Consider the following 19,493-nt stretch of genomic DNA (forward strand, 5'->3'; position numbering starts at 1 on the left):
ATTCTGGAATTAAAACAGCCATATTGGCCATCAAAAAAGTCTAGCGTAAACTATTTAATAGGCCTGTTTCCATCAACTGGTTTGGAGCAAATAGTTAATAGTTAATAATAATTTGTTTTAGTTGGACAGATTTGAATTGCTCCTTTGTGTTAATTAGCATTTGCCATGTTTCCAGAGACAAAAACAAGTTATGCCCTTATGGGATAATTCAGAAAGACACCTACAGTGGAAACAACTCTCAGTCATGTGTTAAATTCTGGAGAAATGTTTCCATATCCCATTTACCCAATCTTTTCTATGCCTCCGCACAGGTGATAGCCAAGGGCATAATGTTTTCAGCTTGTCTATAGGTCCAGCACATTCTTGTGAATGTGATATCTTACGCCTCAAGGGAATTTCTTCCAAGTCGAGACAAACATTCACTTGGAGTCAACGATGAGCTTATTAGATTTTGCTGGTCACAGGTCAAAATTCAAGGTGTGACCTCATCTGTCTCATCCTTGTGAACGCAATATTTCAAGAACCCCTTGAGGGAACTGTTTTCAAATTTACAAACGTTCAAGTAGACTCAAGGATGAGGTGATTAAATTTTGGTTGTCAAAGGTCAAGGTTACAGGGATCTGTCTCATTCTTGTGAAATTCTTGTATGGTGGTATTTCTAGTTCTCAGCAAAGGCAAAAGACAAGGCTAACAAGTTATCAGAGCTCTTTTGCTGAAGCTGCTGTTGCTGACAAGTCTGATGAGAAACCATAAAAATAAACCAAAACAGTAAATTTAAGAGCAACAATCAATGAGCTAAAAGACATATTAGCGCTCTGATGAGAACTGCAGAGTCAGTAATGATTCTCTCTGGGTTTATCACTATGAGCTACACCTTTCACATTACAGTCACTTGATTTATTGTTGATATAAAACTAGCGATTAGTGCAGCTTTAAATAATTTCATTTCCACTTGTTAAGCATGCTAATGTGTAGTTTATTAGTTGGATTAGGATGAAAGATGAAACTAACTGGAGCAAAGAAAGACAGAAAACCATCAAAAATGCCAGGAAAAGTTATGAAAACCAGTTTTTAAAATGTGTTTGAATGCATAGAATCCTCTGAAGCTATAGTATGTCATCATGATTGCAAATTAAACATTTCTCTTTCTCCTCACACAGCAACCAAATGAATCAAGCGGAGTTCATTGCCTTAAGGGGGGGGGTCTGACAGTTCATATTGAAGCTCCTTCTCATTTATCCCTCAAAAGTGCATCATTGTCATGGAAACCATCTCCCATAACATTTCAATAGAGGTATGGAAATACTGCTCCAGGCAGGAGTCGTGCAGTAAAAGTCTCCCGTTACCTCTTTGTGCATACATTTCGAGACTAACTTTGATTCATCCGAGTCCTAACGCCATTCTTTATTCCTGGTAATTAAATTTTCCTACTGAGTAAGAGATGGAGAAAGATAGACTGCTCTCTCGCATGAGCTGCATTTAAAAGAGGAGCACAGCAAATAGAGAAGACAATTTGGGGAATGGGTTTGTCAGCAGTACCTGGCAGAAATTCAGTATGAAGTGTGCGAGACAGATCAGTTCAGGGCTGTGAGTTTTCCTCTAACAGCACAACTCAGCCTCCGCTTTCAAAGGTTAACAACGTTATGGATGAGTTTGGCATGAACTCATATATGCTTCATTGGATGTGGTACACGTCAGTATCAGATTCATGAAATCTCACTAATGCACCGTATTTACAACCACTTAACCCTTCACCTTTTTAAAGGACCCACTGTGAATGCAGATCAATCAAACCCCCTCTATACGAGCCAAGACATTGTCTGCGCTGCCATTTTGACCCTGCATGATGATTAGATGTTAGAGCACACGTGAGAAAGAACATTAAACCCGAAGAGGATATCAGCACTCCATACATGCACTAAGTTGCTACTGTTATTAACAGCTCAGAATAGCAAAGGGGTCAAGTCATCTCTTGCTAACGAGTTGCAGAAAATACTTTGAAGTATCTTCCTAGGAAAACGCACACACAACGGCTCGTATAATACAAATTAATACCCCATTAATGACGTTACATACTGGGTTTAGTTGATTTATTTGCACATATATGTGTATAGAAAAGACAGAAAGGGAAAATTACAAAGTTTAAACATTGTGCAGACAAGGTTATAAGCCAAAAATGGTCACAAATTGATCAAAATTTCAAAACATGCTTGCCTGTGAATATTTCATGTCAAAATTTTTTATACTGGCAGTGATGCAAATTTGTAAAAGGTGCTATTTAAACCTTTTTAATTAAAGGTTTAAATAGATTTATGCCAGCTCACTCTTGGCAGAGGACAGATGACTGTTAACATAGCCTAAACTACTGTGAGCTATTTTACTGAGTTTCCTTTTACAGAAATTCTCTAAGTGAAAATACACCGGAAAACAGTTATGCAGTGTGTATGTCGAGGGCTTTTATTGTGAAAGGTAAGAATGGAAGGAGTGCATCTGGTATATGCTGACTTTGTCAGTATTGAAAGGAGTAATAAAGTTTGATGTCTTGGTTTGGATTAGAATACAGAGCGTATGTGTTGTTAACGTGTCACACAACATAATTGGTTGATGCCTTTATTTGCAGTGAGAATCTCAGACAAATTGACCACGTTCCATGAAAAAATACTGGTTGCTTTTTCGCCAGGTAATATTTGTGTTCAACAGTTCGAAAAAACATCTTGATGTGCGGATTAATCACCACCTGAGACAAGAGAGCCTTTAGTCTTCTTCACCAGTTATTGTGTTGATGCATTTTATAATCCTGGTGTTCACCTGTTTCTCTTAGCAGAAGATAGTTATTGTGACTTAATGTTGTGACTGACGTGATAAAGTCCATTCATAGCTGTTAGAGCTGTTTCCAGACTTACTATCAAGCTACTAACATTCGCCACCAAATGCGATGAGAGGTGAAGGCCATGTGACAAGAACTTGTTTACGCCATTTGAATGCTTTCTGTATTATTTGAAAGTGTCTTAAAAGTGATGCTTGTAGAAAACATTACATTCACCTCAGCAGTCAAGGACAAGCTCTTTAGTCATTTTGATTTTGAAGGCTTCTTGATTTTTGAGTTCTCTTTTTTCATTTTCCAGCTTCTACCTGGTGTGGCCAAATAAATGCTTTGCAGTGAACCAGATAAATTCAGTCTGATCCTTCGGCAGATCTCCACATAGATGCAGCTCACACTTCTAACACCAAAACACACTACACTTGGAACTCTTTGACAGTTATTTTGTGCATAAAGATAGAGCAGAGACAAGAGCAACTAAAAACTGCCACTTCTTTTAAACCACCTTCAGCCAGAAGTCTTTAATGCACCCAGTGCCTACATGACAAGTAACTTAATAATGTACGTGATTTGACTCAACACATCCATTCTATCGAGCCAATGTCAAGAGTAGTTGAAGTGTATCTAAGACACATAAAGAATTAAGATGAAAAATCCAAACAGCAGTATTAAAATCAGAGGCTGAATAACTGTGGGAAAAAAATAATTGAAGCACATTTCTAAAATGATTGCGACAAATACATTTAAATTTGTTAATTTCTGGCCACTAAAGGGTAGCAGAACATCCCTTAAACACAACATTGACACACACCAATATTACCTCGTAAACTGGATATGGGGAATACGTCGGCAAACAGTTGCCTATTAGTACATCCAGCAAGGAGCAACATTAGGCCATCATCCATTTGGAGATGTGTTTCTGTACACCCATATTCACTCATGTTTATGTCTGTTGTGATCTTTACCCACTCCATTATTTTCACAAGCTAGTTGCTAACTGTGTTGGAATGCTATTTGGTGCTTAGCAGGTTGTTCATAATGAGTTGTTGGCAGGTGCACATTGACTTCTGGGAAGTTTGGTAATTTTCCACCAGGGCTTGTTATGTAAGGGCTGGCATTATATACCATTTTTAACACACTTATGTTAAAAACCAGACATGGTCACACCTGCATTCTTCTGCTAACTTCTGCCAAGTCCGTTATTAGTTCCCCCCAATAGCTCAAGTTGAGCTGTTTGAATGTATTTATCATGAGGGTCAGGGCATGAATGGGTTACAGTTGTATCTTTGGCTGATGTGCTGCGGAAATACAAGCGACAGCTGACTTGACCACATTTACTTTTAGAACATGCCCTGCTGGTGACCCATTAGATCCCTGCGAGTGACGCTTACAGGCACTGTGGTGACTACCTCGATAGTCCTGCAATAAAAATGACTTGTTAAGTACTTACTGAGAGTAGATATTGTGTGCTTTGTTTGACTATGCAGTGTCAGTATAGTGTGCTACTGTGTATAGAGTTTGCCTGTTCTAATTCAGTTGTGCATTTAAACACTCATTGCCATGCAGTCAAATTAGGCATCAGGTGATAATTTTATTAATCCAACTTCGAATTTTTGCTTTCTGCGCACTCGAATATGGGAGGGAAAACCTTGGTAAATTAGTGTCATTGTTTAACCTATTAGCCCAACACATAAATACACTTTATCATTGTTTTTTGTTTGTTTATGTAGTTTTAATTAATGAGTCTTTTAATTAACAACATGTTGTGTTAGCATGAATATGGCGCATCAAACTGAGGCAAGAAATCCCTGGGCTGCTTTTTGTTGCCAGTCCACTCCTGGTTTTGGGAACTTATTTGTTGAACACTACAGCCTGCTGCAGCAATGAGATATGTGAGACTTAAAGCCTCCAGAGATAACTTTTTTGATTAAACATTTAATTCTGAATTTAATGTTGATTGCACAATTTAACAGCTAAAGAACAATGAAAAAAAAGGTTAAAATTGGCCATTACTGTCAAAAGTAGTTATACAAAAGCCCTACGCGCGCTCTGCCGCATCTGTCAATGAGTGCCTGAGGACGCTCATCGCCAGTGCGAGCTTCAAGCAGCAACAGTTTAGCAGTGAGAGCTCCAATTGAGTTCAGCACGGACAATTAACGCCTTTTTTTCTTCTCCCTTTATGATGTGTGTGCGTAAGTGATTAAGAACCACGCACTCTGTCAGTGCTGTAATTTCCTGCATTTGTAAATTATCTTCTCAAATCTGATTCTCTGGCCAGAATCGGGTTTGAGTTATCATAGCCATCCAACCCAAACTGGTGTATCCCTGAGGTCCCCATAACTAACTAAACTTAACTTAACTAAAACAGTAAAGATGTTGGCATTAAAAACAAAAAGCTGAAAGACACTAAAATATTTCATAGAGCTGAGAAGAACTGCAGTCTGCTGTTAAAACTCTGTGAGCTTTTCACTGTGAATGACCCTTTAAAGATAGTCATTGTTGACACAGAGTAGTGAAGCTTTAATGTCACATAATAATAAATATGCAATATGCAGAAAAGATAAAAAAGCTCCTGGCTGACTACATGTAATCATGTTGTACGTAATAAATTATTCAGGTGGGTTTAGGAAGGTCTCCAACTTGCAAAGTCAGTGCAGAGGACACTGAGATCTCGAGAAAAATGTGAGTTTCACAGCTGTTAGAAGGAGATAAGGTAACCTGTCCTCAGTCTTCAGCCATGATCATCAATCACTATGTTCGTCCTGCTGTGTTACGTAAGTGCGGCTGGTTAGTGCAGCTGTATTGACCCACTTACTAAACACCATAAACACATACACCATGTTATATTGGGAAGATGGATTTAGTATAATAGTATCATAGTCATGCTGATCTGCAAATGCTTTTTGAGAATAATTTGGAACAGCAGATGATTTCTAAGTCAAGTAGATTTTAGCAATCTGAAGCAAATTTGAATATTGACCAGGGAACCGAAGTGTTTGCTGCTGAAAATTGATAGCGACACTGGAGTCAATGCGTGTCCCACAGTACCACAATGCAGTTCATTTCTTCTCAGTTTTAGTGAGAGCATGGACTCCTAATGCAGGGTTAATCCAGAGCATGCAAGAACGAATGTTTAAACGTTGTACCTTTTTTTTTTTTTTTTTTTTGTTACACAAAGTAATTCAGTCAGTGTTCTCTCCAGGGGTTGACCAGTGGTGAATTATAAATTCATGAGCTGGAAACTAACAGTGTTCAAGTGTACTCAACCGCACTGATAAGTGAGGGAGTTTACAGATGACAGAGGAAAACAAAAGCAGCCAACACATTTTCGACAAAACAATAAAAACAATTCACACTTCATTTTTGTCATCCAAAGTTCCAGAAAACTGGCACAGGATTAAAAGATTGCTGTATTAGAGGAGTATTTAAAAAATTATGCATCATTATCTTAATAATTATGCAAATATGTAGAGAAAAGAGATTATCATGTGTGGAAGCCATATGATATGTAGGAGAGAGTTAACATTTTCTAAATGATCTACCTCCACATCTATGTATATCATATATGTCATACATGTATACTCATCCCACATGCAGATTTTTTTTTTCTTTTCGCTACATATATGATGTCAGAAGTTATGTCTGAACAGGTTTTGTGGCAGAGAGCCAATCAGCCCACCTCTCATCCTCTGGAGGGTAGAGAGAAGAAGCGAAATTCTCCATTTTACCGTACTTCAGTAGGTGAGAGGCGTACTATTGCAAACAAAACACGAAATTACTCAACGCCTTCTCATTGAATACACAGCTGGCCTACACACGCGCGCACACACACACACACACACACACACACACACACACACACACACACACACACACACACACACACACACACACACAGCTCTGTGTTGGAAACGGTGTGAGATGTTTTTCTTCTTTATGTGGTAATTCCGAGAAGTACGCCTGAAAATATTTGTTTTGATAGCTTTCTGTGTTCCATAACAGCATAATATGATGTATAAAAGGATTCATCACACATTACTTTGCTAACAAGTTAGAGAAAAATGCATTTTTTTGTAACATTTGCATGGATACAGTTCATACTGATACAAAAAACATTGAGGGTTTTCTGTGATTTTAAAATTACAGTGCTACATACTTGAAAAATGTCACAGAGGTGTAATTATGTTTATTCATAGCCTCTGATGTTGTTCTTTCAGATTCATTAATGTATAAACAGAGGAACAAATTCCTCCTAACCATACAGAATTGTCTCATTGTTGAATTTTCAGGATGTTGAATACATTTGAGTGGTTGCAGGCGAGTACATGACTATCTTAGTGCTGATGTGAGTTTTGTTTGTGACAGGAGAAAAATCTCCTTGTAATTTTAAACATGTTGTTCCAGTGGTCTGGATCGTCGTTAGATATTTAGTTGTAATGTTAGGGTGATCATCTGCACTCCAAGTACATTTGCTGAATGTCCCCCTGTACTGTGATTTTAATCCATCCTGGAGGTTGGATTAAGTTGCTTGTTAAACTGCCTGCAAAAGTGTTTTGTTTACAGATCCACTTTTTTCACTTATTCTGAAAAAATATTTAACTAATTAATTTTTAATAATTAATTTAAGAAAACATTGCTGTGGAATGTTTATCTAGTGATGCTACCATAATGGCATTTCGGGGTCAGACAATAGCTGTCGTAGTCATGTAGTAGAGTTAATGAGGTTGGAGAAGACGCCTACATATGAGAACAGTATCCGAGTATGCAGTTGCACACAGCTCAAAACCCTGAGATTGTGTCGGTATTTCTTCCTGCAACAAAATAAAATCCACCCACTTGCACCACTAAAGCTCTCTAATTAACATGTATATAATTTGCTTAGTTTAAAAAGTTGAAGAGTAAAAGCCACAATTTACTGTTTCATGGCCAGGCACATAACACCCAGTAAAACATCTGTTTCTGTTTTTATGCCTCCGTTCTGGTGATAGCAGAGGCTGGAGTCTGTTTGTTCGTCTGTCCGTCCAGCGCATTCTGAGCTAATTAGATTTTTGTGGTCATAGGTCAAAAGTCAAGGTTACTTTGATCTCGTCTATTTCATTCTTATGAACACAGTATCTCAAGAAAGGCTTTAAAAATTTGGCACAAACGTTCTCTTGGACTCAAGGATGAAGTGATTAGATTTTGGTGGTTAAAGGTCAAGGTTATGGTGATCTTGCATCTAAATTATCTGTAGATGGCATGAAGGTTGTTTCCCAAAATTTGTCACAAATGTCCATTTGGACTCAAGAATGAACTGATTAGAATCTGGTGGTTGAGGGTCAAAGGTCAAGGTCATAGTGACCTCACAAAACATGTTTAATCAAGAACCTTGAGTGTCCACCTTGAAACTGTGCCAGTTGTATAGATCTTCTGTGCTGCCGGGGAGGAGATGTATGTGAAGCATCCATGTTATTACTACATGGATGTAAACTGTAAGTGCAACTTAACTGGTGTGCTGAGGTATACAATCGCATAGCGGTACATCTAGTTTTAGTCTTCATGCTGAGCAAAGTTAACTGATATATTATATCTGATATTATTTCAGATGTCAGAGTGGTATCAAAGACAGTGAAGAATGTTTATGTCTCACGTTAGGCAGAAATCTACTATGTATATCTAATATGTATATATAGAAATATGCTTAAAACAGAACAAAAACAGAAGAAGAAATGAAAAATACACATACTCTTCTTGGAGCAGGTTTTGACTGACGTATTATTGCGTTCATTGTCAGACTCTCTTTTTGATAAGTCAATCTTCATGTTTTGCCTTGCAGTATAGGCAATTGTTGCCAATGCTGGAAAAGGAATTTTCTCTGCAGGATTCTTCAATGAAAGGACGTGCACACACATCTGCATTTGCAGACTAGCCTATAGGAATGCGTTATCTCTGAAATGACCAGTGATAAGCCAAAAAATCCTGTCACAGTTACATTATCTAATGCCTGAATGCAGCCAAGTGGATGTGCAGAAGTTTACATTTCTCTCTGACCGCTTGAATGACAATATGCTAAAAGTGTATGATGAGATTTTTGTCCAGTGATGCCAAAATGAAACTTCTTACCCCAGCTTTAATGTGAAATATTCTATCCTTTCATGACATCCCTTCCTACTTGGCTTCATAAATGTTAAAGCTTTTATAGAAAATAATTCACAGCAATCCCGTTAAGTCATGTTTTCTCAAGTGTCACTTCACAAGACCTAACGATTTTCAACTGCACAATCGTTAGTCCAAACACGTTCTTTATATCCTATACCTTTACAACCCACAACTCACAGTAACCCTGTATTGTTTAAGGGCCTCTCCTCTGATCTTCGCCACACTGGGGCTCGAGGCTTTGCTGACCACAACAAGCTCATTATGCAGTGATCGGGCCATTTGGTGTTCTGCAGACTCAAAGCCGACACAGTGAGAACAGAGCGCCTGGCTGTACGTGAGGGGCATTAACTTACTCTCTGGGTTTATGAAACCATTCTGAACCGTTTTTTTCCCCTGCACCTACCTGCTTTCACAGTCTCTGTGATTCCTCTGCTTCACTGCTCTGCCCTTCCAAGATTAATTCAAGGCATTCTGAGGAAAAAGCTTTTCTCTGCAGACCTGTGGTGCTGACCCTCTCGCTGGTCACAGCAGGGTTTTGCACCAGCCTGATTTAGAAGCCTAGGGGCTTTCATATCAGGAATAGGAAAAAAACCCACAAAATGTTACATGCATTTTTTGTAGAATAAAACCCGTGGTTATTTGTGTTTGAAAAGTAAATGTATAATCTTAATTATACATCATTGTAAATTTTACCTGCACACCAGGGGTTCATTTTGAAAATTCTTCACCACGACTGTGTTTCAACAGAGTCGTATTGTTTTCCTCATTACAATGCTAAACTGTTGTTCAGAAAGTGTAGATGCAAATTATGCTTAAGTGTCCTCATTTAGCACAAAGAGTTGTTTTGCTGTTCATGAGATAAGTTTGACATCTTCTCCGTCTGAAATATAAACGACCTTCTTCCCTGACCTGATTTCATCAGTCATCATTGTTCTGCCAGCAGGCATGTTTAAGTGTCCTTCCTTTTCATTCAGAGTAGACGCAAATTGATTTTTGTAAAAAAAAAAAAAAAAAACGCAAAAAAAACAACTTTTGTTCACAGTTTCAGGCCTTTGTCTCTATCGACAAGCCGGATTCTGCACAGTTTTGACAGGTGTCTGTGATGTAATAGAGGTCATGCTTAAAGTGGAATTGATGTCTCATTTGTCACGATTAACAGAAACAGACTGAAAATGTGAATACCTAATAGAAATCTTCATGTTTTACAAGCATTTTGGAGCTTAAAAAGAGAGACTGAAATAAAGAGAGGAAGTGCCTGCCAAAGTACAAAGGCAGATGTATTGACATAATTAAAAGGCTGCTGGATTCCTCCTTTGTTGATGCCAGCAATCCTCAGCAAGGCCATATTGGACATATCGAACGCCCCAGGAGCCATCCGTCTGATTCAATTCAAACATTGTAGAATTTCTGAGGCTTGTATTTGATACAAAAACATCAAGCACATGAGTGGCATTCACTGTGCCTCCAAGCGTTTTTCAGTACAGTGGCCTTTGGAGGAGTTAACGAAGGATACGCTGACTGAACTAATTGAGAATTAAAGATAACTTCTGAATACTGGTGTGGAAAAAAGTATCCCTGGGTAATTTAATAAGCACTGCTGTTGAACAACGTGAAGTTTTACAAGCCGAAAAGTGAAAACAAATATAGTTGCAAAGCACAGACTGTAGAAATAATTGACGTAACTGCGTATTGGTTTGTGGACTCCCATTTTGAAGCCTTGAGTTCGGCATTACCAGGCCTCCAGGTACAGCACCGGGCTTTGAAGCCAATTTCCATCGTGGCCAAAAATAAGGATGGGAATTCTCTGAGGCCCCAGATACAACATTGTCACAATACTTACGTCACAATACGTTATTATACCAATTTTAAATGTTTTGCAATATGCTGAGTATTGGGATAATATCAGTTGCGATATATTTTTATGTATTAACTTTTCTAAACTGCATAGAAAGGAAAAACTTTGTCAATATCTGTTTTATCTAATAAGTTTGTTAATCAGTCATTTCTATAACATATATCTAGCAGACTGAAAAAGATGCTGATTTGATTATTCTAATGGGCCACCAACATTCTTTTTAAATTTTTAAAAATTCTTTTTTTTTTTTTAATATATATACTTAATTAATCCCCAAGGGATTAGTTTTGTTGTCATTTACACACAAGCCCAAAATACACACACAAACAAATGGGAGCTACACATGCACTAAATGGAGACAGGTCAGAGTCAGGGGGCTGCCCATGGACAGGCGCTCTGAGTAGTTGGGGGTTTGGTGCCTTGTTCAAGGGCAACTTGGCAGTGTCTAGGAGGTGAACTGGCACCTCTCCTGGCCACAAGCCAATGGAATGAAAGGAAAGCTGTATGTTCAACTGCCTCTGTACTGGTAAAAGCACCCCCTCCATAAAAAAATACAGACAACAAACAGTCGCAACTCAATACATTTTTTGATTTATGTTTATTTTTGCGTTCAATTTTAGAAAAGTTACACTTTTTTCAGATATTTTGCCACAGGTTGGTGGATCAAAATCTTTAGGACAGCCTTTATATGAGTGTAAATTTACTTTTTTTTTTTAAAATGGAATATTGATTCTGTTGTTTCTCTCTGTGTTGCTTGTACCTCACTCTAGATTACAGTAAATGTTAGGTAGTTTCAAGTTTGTCTTAAAATGCTGTTGGACTGGAATTACTTTAATTTTCCAGTTCAGTTGCAAGGTGTCCTCCTAATTGTCTTCTAGCCCCATGCAGTAGCTCTCCCTAAGGCTTTTAGAAAAAAAAAATCCATCAGCTTACGAGAGCTCTTAAAGTCAGGTAAGATGTGAAGTGGGTAGAAACAACATCAAAGACAACAGCACTGCTTCAAAACATCAAACACATTGGTGCGGGAAGTGTTTTTCTGTAGGCCCATTGTTAAACTGCAATGGAAATTAAACATACATACCTCCAACAACCCTGGTCTCAGTGACAAGCAGAGTGACAACTGTCTCATATAAACTTTTACTGGCTGAATGCACAGCCAAAGAAATCACACTTATCTCCTGTATGAAATGGCTGTATTCACAGTCCTGCATTATTAAAAACTCTAATAACCAGGCTGTGGGTCACATCTCTCGCCTACATCCATACACTGCCTTGCTTTCTTTTCCCTCTCCATACAGTTCTAATGCAGTATTCTTTATTATGTAAAAATGTATTATGTATTAAAAAAAATAACTCTTGAGATAAAAATAAGATTCAAAGGAAAACTTGACTGGATAAAAAATTAGCCTGCACAATTCCGGAAATTTGTCTCAGTGATTAAATTCAAGTCATTGAGAAACCTCTGAGAAGCCTATGAGTACAGCAAAAACAACTTCTGCTTGTTTTTTTTTCTTTTTTGCTCCTTGTTTTTCCTAAAGGGGATTTAGGAGAAACAGATCAAAATTCAGTCATCTCCAAATAAGAAGCTGATTTAATTATAATGAGACAAAGAAAAGACTGTATTGTGGAAAGCAATTTTTTTGTTGAATGTGTAGTTTCTGTGGCTGCTTTGACATACAGTATGTTGGTGTTTAAGTGAAATGTTGTAAATAACTATTAATTATAAATGACCCTAGCCATTTAAATTAATGCAAAAAACATGAATGTCGAGTTTAGATGGATTTCCTTGGATGATGGGGTTGTCAGGTTCAGATACACAGCAGATACTGTACTTTAGATGCTTTGCATTTTTAAAATGCCTCCTGTGGACAGGTGTTGCAAGTTAGCATTGTGCTACAAACACTAAACATCTGGTTCTTGTGCATAAATGTACAATTTTAGTGATTTCCTTAGCAATTAAACTAAACTAAAACATGTTGTTGTTGTCATGTATTGTACTGGTAAATAATCTATGAGGTGGCTGTAATGTAGAATTCACCCAAAAACAAACAAACCAACCAAAAACATATTTTTGCAAAATTAAGTCTATTCTAGTGTCATCTAACCTGGTCATTTTTCTTGTGTGTTTTGTTTATGTAGTGATGGGGCAAAGGATGGCAGCTCTGGTCAGTTGGTCACTCCATGCAACACTTTGGTACCTCATCTACTCCTGGTAAGATTTTCATAATTGTGTGGGTATTTATGGTCTTTAGATGATGATGCCATATGTTTTTTCTGCCCTCTGTTGTCAAGTCAAGAATTCTCCTGATCAACACTTGTGCCAGCACAAGGTATATTACAGCCTCATGGCCTGGTTAATGTTTTTGGTTATACTTCACCTTTTCCTCTTGCTCCACTATCAGTCTCATTTTCCATTTCTACACAACAAATATCAAAACCTAATGAGCAGATTTCTGCCATCAAATACAGCATTAGCTTCCCTCAGTGCCACAGCACCCTCAGGCTAAGATATTAAAGCTGCATTAACTAATATTGGTTGGCACTTGGGGGCAACAAGCTGCAAACATATGAAATTGACAAATCATCCCATTACACAGCTGTTGTGGTGACTGTGTTAGCAATCAGTTGCTTATTTACACATGCAGCACACATAAAGTGTCATTAGCCCACAGTTACCAACTTTAGGTACTTGACTGGAGTGATGCCATGGGCTTCATCAGCTGTTTAGCCTGGACCCGCACCTCTGTATGGAGGTCTGGGGTGATCCACGTCTGGAATATTTTTTTGGTTTTGTTAAAGTTTGTTTAGGAGCCACACCATTACATTATGCAACGTGACCTCTGACAGAGAGTGTTAGGCCAGATCAACATTATGGTGCAGCTGATTCAATGTGATTCAGTGAGAGTGCAGTAAGTGCAATTCACTTCTTTGTCATCAGGGTCAGAGAGTATCATACTCTGCTAAAAATCCATAAGTTTTGTGAGTTGTTGAGTTTACATACTGTCTACAATGAGGTCTTAATTTTTTTCCCCTCTTGTGAATTCCTATAATGTAACAGCTTGCATTATGTAGGCTGTTTAAGTTTGTTAGTGCTGTAGGTCCAGCTTGTGGTTTTGACAGATCTGTCAGCCAATGAAATACGAGTATTTCCACAAGTTTATCCGTAAACCCTCTCTGATTTATCTGGTTTCACCTCCATTCATTCACTGATAATACAAAACTGATATCATTTTTAGTGGCAATAACCCCTCAAAGCGGAGACTTATTCGGAGCTGAATACCAAGCAACCTTTCCAACCAATGTGTCACTGTCGCAGTGACTGGGCATGATATTTTTTCTGGCAGGCTTAGAGCGTAAGACTGAAAGTAAAAGTGTGTGCCAGAAGTGCGAGTATTGTCAACCCTGCATAATATTTATTCTGTTTTTAGCTCTATTTTGGTCTCTCCCCACTCACGAAGGAGATATTTGGCTGTTTAGTTGCTAAATACTTTGCTGTGTTCACTAATTGTATTACCTAGTCATTGTTTTCTATCATTACGTGGTGAGCAGACAGTGCACAGTGAGTTTATCAGTGCCTTACTTATTGAAAACAGCTGCTGTGATAAACCGTTTTGTTTCAATTTAAATAACTAATGCTCCCCATCAGCACAATTTGTAAATTCTTACCTCCACTGTAGATGTGGCTGTTTCTGTAATGCTTTTTACATTGGCTGCTTGTGTATGCATACCAATATTATTCTCAATTTGATAAAGGGCATGCATGTAAACAGCATATTCAGTTTATATTTCCCAAATGTGGCCTTTTCAGAATTTCGCATTTTCAAAAAAAGACCTGATATGTCGGTATAATTTAGGGTTCAGTAGCATTATTTGGGCATGTTAAGCGCAGTCAGAATTTGCATCTCAATTGGGATTTTTACCACAGTTTGTGACACATGGCCTTTTTCTTGTTTACGGATGGTTCTGTGCGTTGTCATGGATATGTTGTACACAGACCTGCATGTCAACAGTTTGCAAGGCTGTGGTAGTGATGCACGCCCAAAAGAAGAGCCCATATTCCTGGTCAGAAGAAGAAAGACATCTACCTTTAGACATTATAAGAAACTTGGATACCAACAGGTTTTTGGAAATATGCAAATATCATAAGATGGACTTAGAAGGTGGTCGAAGGAATGAAAGAGGGAAGCTGTGTTCACATGGTCAAACAAGTCCGCCACCAGAAGGAAACCTGGAAAAAATCTTATTTCGATGCAAAGAAGCAAAATGACAAGAAGCTCCAGCTGTTCCCCATATATTTTGTGGTTATAAATGACACATTAGGGCATAATCTGAGTTTTCAATTCTGAATGCCCATGGGAGTATTAAAGGAATTTTCATTTTCTATAGTCATGTAATCATCTTTTTAAGAATATTGGGTTTTTGGGTTTTTTTTTTTTGTTAGTTTGTTTTTTTCAGAAAATGGGCAGAAATAATTTAATATTTTGTGCATGTAAACATATTCAAGGTCCCCTGTATAGTCAGCTAGCAAGATTTTGCAGTTTGATTCTTGTTTTTTTGTTTGTGTGCTGTCTGTCTTCGTGGGATTTATTACTAACAGTTCAGCTCTGTAACTACCTACACACAGTGAGCTGTTTGTGCTTTATTTTTGTTTGCCGTACTGACTCGAGAGAATTTTGCCCTGCAACCTTACAGATGTATCTGTCCCATTCTTGCTGTATTACTATTGTGCACCACAGGGATCTTTTTTTTCTTCTTCTTTTTCTCTAAAATTCAAGCTGTGCCCTCATCTCGTCCTCTTTTCAGCCATGACAAGAAATCATTTGGCAACCTGTGATTTCATAAGTTTTGTGATACAGAAACATTCATTCCAGGATTGTCTCGCTCTCCTGTGGAATAGGTACGGGACGAGCTGCTTCTGCCTTGGTTAGCAGTGCAAGACAACAAGAGCTCAGAAAAATACAAGAAGCAACATGGCATATGATTACATCTTTCAGCTGGCTGGCAATCAAACTTTGACAGCATCTGGACAAAATTTGGCAGTCAAACGATAACAGTGTCTGTGTTGAATATGTAGCTTGGCGCTGCAGAAAAGAAGCCCTGACAGTGCATTTGTGTGGGTTATAACACCTGTCTAGAGAAGAGTGGCAGATGTGAATTCAGCGTTTGTTTTCACTGTGAGACATTTAAAAACTTTCAAGCATAAAAGCAAGTAGATTAAAACGCAAACTGTTAGTAGCTTAAGATGGCCCGGAGAGTTAAAGGGGCTCTTCATGGTGGGGAAGCATGTTGGGATTCAAATAAAAGACCAATAAAACACTCAGCAGCGAGAGAAGGGGACAGTGGAGCAGAGAGAGTACATAATGAGCAACAGATGAAGCAATGAGGCTAACAACTGGCAAAACAGTAAAAAGAGATCAGTGGCACAAACACCAGCAGCAAAGGAGGGACTAACCAAGACAGCAACCACAAATACGAATAACCTGAGAGGCCACTCAAACCTGAGGGGACAACATGTTTGTTTATGACAGATGGAGAGCAGCAGGAGCAAACACAGCCAGAACATGGTGAAACAAACACAAAAGCAGCGAAGCATTAATCACTAATTACACCTGTTCAGCCCTTGCAACAGTTTTTAGTTTAATTGGGTTTTTCAGGGGTTTTCAGCTGCTGTTTTGATCATGTGAAATCTTTTTTCTCTCTTTTCCCTAACAGATTTGTGCAGTGCATCAGTGTCAGAGCTGTGCTTGTAATGTTAGGGTAGAACAGTCTTATTAATTTCCCCAGTGAGCCATATTTATTTGCTCCTATCTGTTCCTTCCTGTAACCAATATGAATCGCTCTAACATTGATAAAAATTATTCTTTTTTCTGCTTCCAACTGTTTTTCATTTCTTTCCCTCTCACAGTGTTGTGTCTGAGGACTATTGGGTAAAGAGGTGTGAATATTTTCTCTGATCAGCGCTCTGTTTGTCATCATACACTTGTCATGTTGCTGATGTTGGAATCCACCCTGTGTTAACCTCGACTTTGTTGCTGTGCCCGTCAAACTTTCCATTACAGCAAAAACAGTTAAAAAATATCAGTATTTTTGAGATGGTTTATGAAACTTTCAACAAGATAGGTAGGGAAGGAGCCGAGCATCTGCTCATCAGCAAAAACGGGGGACAAGAGACTGTGACTGTGATTGACCGTCATGTTGATAGAATGCTGGAAAATATATATTACATCCATATTTAGTACAGTGTCACTATCTGCCAATGTTTCTATATTTCATTAGGACCACTGGCTGTATTGAAAATTATCATATCACTTAACATTACAAGCAAACTGTGACAGATCCATTTAGAGCAGAAGCCAGATCACTAACCCTTGATCAGAAAGCACATTTGCTCCCTCTGTATCGCTCTTGACTAGTAGAAAGCGCTTTTTATCACTACATGATTTATTGTTGACTTAATCATTATCGTTTGTCATAACACATAAATTGGTATTGTATTAGCTGGGCAAGTAATTTGGCAAGCTAGCCAACTGACGTATCCTCTCAGTATTTTGCCAGCGTTGGCAAGCAAGAAAGCTAACCACTTTGACTTCATCAGCTGCAAGCAAACCCATACAAATACTTTTTTTTATGAATACAGAAAGGGTCAAATACAGACATCATCTGACTGTAGAAGTTCCCTCTTAGTGTAGATGAAGCACGACTGGCTGGAAAGAGCTCATGTGAGAAGAGATAAGTAAACACATAGGATCCATTTTTTGCTACCCTTATTGTGTTAGGAAGTAAAATAAATCAAAACTAACTACTAATTGGAAATTTGTCATTTTTTTACCATTCATTATGGCACTTATAATATTAATTGTACATCATACAGAGGACAAAATACAAATACAATATTGTACATATGACAATGATGATGCAATATGATAAAGGAAAATGTAATGTACAGGGATTCATTCTGAGCAGCCTGTTTGGATACTTGCAACATATGTGCACGATCAACATAAAGGTTACATTTTTGTTTTAATGTATTACTCCTTTACAAGACAAAAGCATTCAAAATAATAATAAGTAACAGATGAGTTTGGAAAATGTAATGCTATCTTGGATAAAGAGTTTGGCTGGAGTGGTTTAAGCGTGTTGCTTGACATGTCATGTTATTCACTTGCGTTTAGCCAAAGACTGTGATAAGGCCTTTTGTTGTACAGTTTTTTTCTACAGTTTAAAAATGGAGATAAAAATGTGACTCATTTCGGAATTAAATGGCACGTTAAAGGGGGTCTATGCAGAATTCAGAGAGTATGAGTTGTGTGGACGCATGGAGGTGGCTGAGCCGGCAAGACGGTGGGTGCTTTGCTTCTGCAGTGACGCTGTTCCAATTTCAGCACTAACTGTCATATACATAGTGCAAAGCGGCGGTGATTACCTAGCCAGTGTGAAACTCAAATACACTAACATGCACACACACGTAGCATGACTTCAATCTTTGCTCAGGACGGCATTACTTTATATATCGGTTTGCTGCTATATTAATGCTCTGAATGTTGCATACAGAATCTTAAATAATTTATTTCAGTTACATAATGCAAGCTCCTAAATAAGTCATTCACAAATGAAATCTTGTTTTTTTTTCTGTCAGGCAAAATACAAAAAAAATTTATTAAATATATATTTTTAATACATTTAGTTAAAATACTGCCCGTCTCCACCCAGTGGTTGCTATAGGCTACCGTAAGCTATTATTGGACACTGGCTGTTTCTACTGTTGCCCTTGGAACTCAAAATGGATAAAAGCTTGAGTACATGGTTACAAGATAATGAGATCAAAGACCCAACACAGTTTTCCCATGGCTTCCCACATCACCTTCCTCTCAAACCAATGAGCTTTTAATTGTTTTAATTGAGCTTCTCCAATGCTTCAGCCTCTGATAGTGAGATATCAACTGCAAGCTCTCCCCCTCTCTGAGGCCTCGCCTGGACGTGTTACATAACAAAAGCTGCCATCTTAGCCAAGCGGAGCAGATACCAACCCCCTGTTGTCTTTGCATTAATTAATTGTACTAAATGTCAGTGGCTGCTGGCAAGGGTGAAGGCGATTAAAGGCGGCCATCATTTAAGCAGGCCATGATTTTGATAAGGGCAATTAGCCCACAAGCTGCTGCAGAAAATCAATGTGCAAAAGAAGAGGCTGCCTCCCAGAAATTCCCAGGACTGAATCTGCCAGCGTTAGGAGGAGAGAACATCACAGCAAGGCTCATCAGGTGCACCCTGAGGCGTCATCGTCTCTCAGCAAGCTTTGAAAAGTAAGGCAGGAAAAGTGAATAAAAGCTTGTTATGCAAAAAGGGGAAATCAAGTTGTCATAAAACTGTTGATGGATTATTAAAGTCAGAGGCAAAAACAGGAACTTTGTTCACTTTGCGAGTTAAACTCAGATGAGAGAAGCTTGTATCTAACTTTTTTTATTTAATGAAAGCCCAGTTTTCATACAACTGCAATGAGAAGCACGCTCTCACTTGTTCCAAATCATCTAGCACTTTACGGGGCCATTATTCAAACACGATAAAACCCTGCAAAGTTGAATGTCAGAGCATTATTGATTCATTTCTATCTTTAAATAATAACAGTCATTTCCAGAAAAGACTTGATGTGTCAATAAAAGGCTTTCCCGCTCCCGTACTTTG

At 38.2% G+C, this 19,493-nt stretch overlaps 1 long non-coding RNA gene across 1 annotated transcript in view; it reads left to right on the forward strand.

The window, feature by feature from the left end:
* Positions 1–19,493, forward strand: part of LOC121942624 (uncharacterized) — a 96,237-nt gene that overhangs the window by 38,014 nt on the left and 38,730 nt on the right. Inside the window, exon 2 of the long non-coding RNA XR_006105815.2 lies at positions 12,954–13,026. This is a non-coding gene — a long non-coding RNA (uncharacterized LOC121942624). The remainder of the gene's footprint in view (positions 1–12,953; positions 13,027–19,493) is intronic.

Source organism: Plectropomus leopardus, chromosome 3 (genome assembly GCF_026936395.1).
Source record: "Plectropomus leopardus strain MGB_pleo_1.0 chromosome 3, ASM2693639v1, whole genome shotgun sequence".
NCBI classification, from domain to species: domain Eukaryota; kingdom Metazoa; phylum Chordata; class Actinopteri; order Perciformes; family Serranidae; genus Plectropomus; species Plectropomus leopardus.